Source organism: Seriola lalandi, unplaced genomic scaffold (assembly GCF_002814215.2).
Source record: "Seriola lalandi dorsalis isolate HSWRI2012SDOR001 ecotype SW California unplaced genomic scaffold, Sedor1 jcf7180002054736, whole genome shotgun sequence".
In the NCBI taxonomy this organism is placed as follows: Eukaryota; Metazoa; Chordata; class Actinopteri; order Carangiformes; family Carangidae; genus Seriola; species Seriola lalandi.
The window spans coordinates 2,109,892-2,110,463 of record NW_019525289.1 but is presented as its reverse complement, the minus strand read 5'-3'; positions in this window follow the sequence as shown (position 1 = coordinate 2,110,463).

Sequence of the window (572 nt, the reverse complement as noted above, 5' to 3'; positions counted from 1 at the left end):
AGCTGCTGGACACAGAGTCTACTGTCATGGCAACTGGAGACACTGGATCTGAGGGGGAAAGTTTACATGAAGCGTTTTAGAAACATGGCAGCAGATTGTCTCTGTCAGTGTCTGGGATGTTAACAAACCTACCTTGAACTGTGACGCTGTATTCAGCTACTTTTTGTACTTGATCCGCTGTCACTCGTGCAGTATAAACTCCACTGTCTGCCTCTTGTAGATTCTTCAGTTTCACAGAGAAATTTTTCACTGAAGCCTCAACCCTTCCAGTGTAAACATTAGAGACTCTTGGTTCTTTACCAGGTGAAAATCTTAATAGAACGACTTTTCCATTGAATATCCATGAAAGAAGGCTGAAATCTTCAGGTACATCACGTATCATGACTTCCAGCAGTAAATCCTTCCCCTTCTGCACAAATACAGGAGTCACAGCACTGGAGCCTGTAAAACAACACAACAGCACAAAATCACTTGAATGTTGAATTCAGTCATGAATTAATCAGTGATCATTAAAAGTGAGATGAACATTGAGACAAGAGAGGAGCCACTGATTTGAACCTTGTGTTTCAACA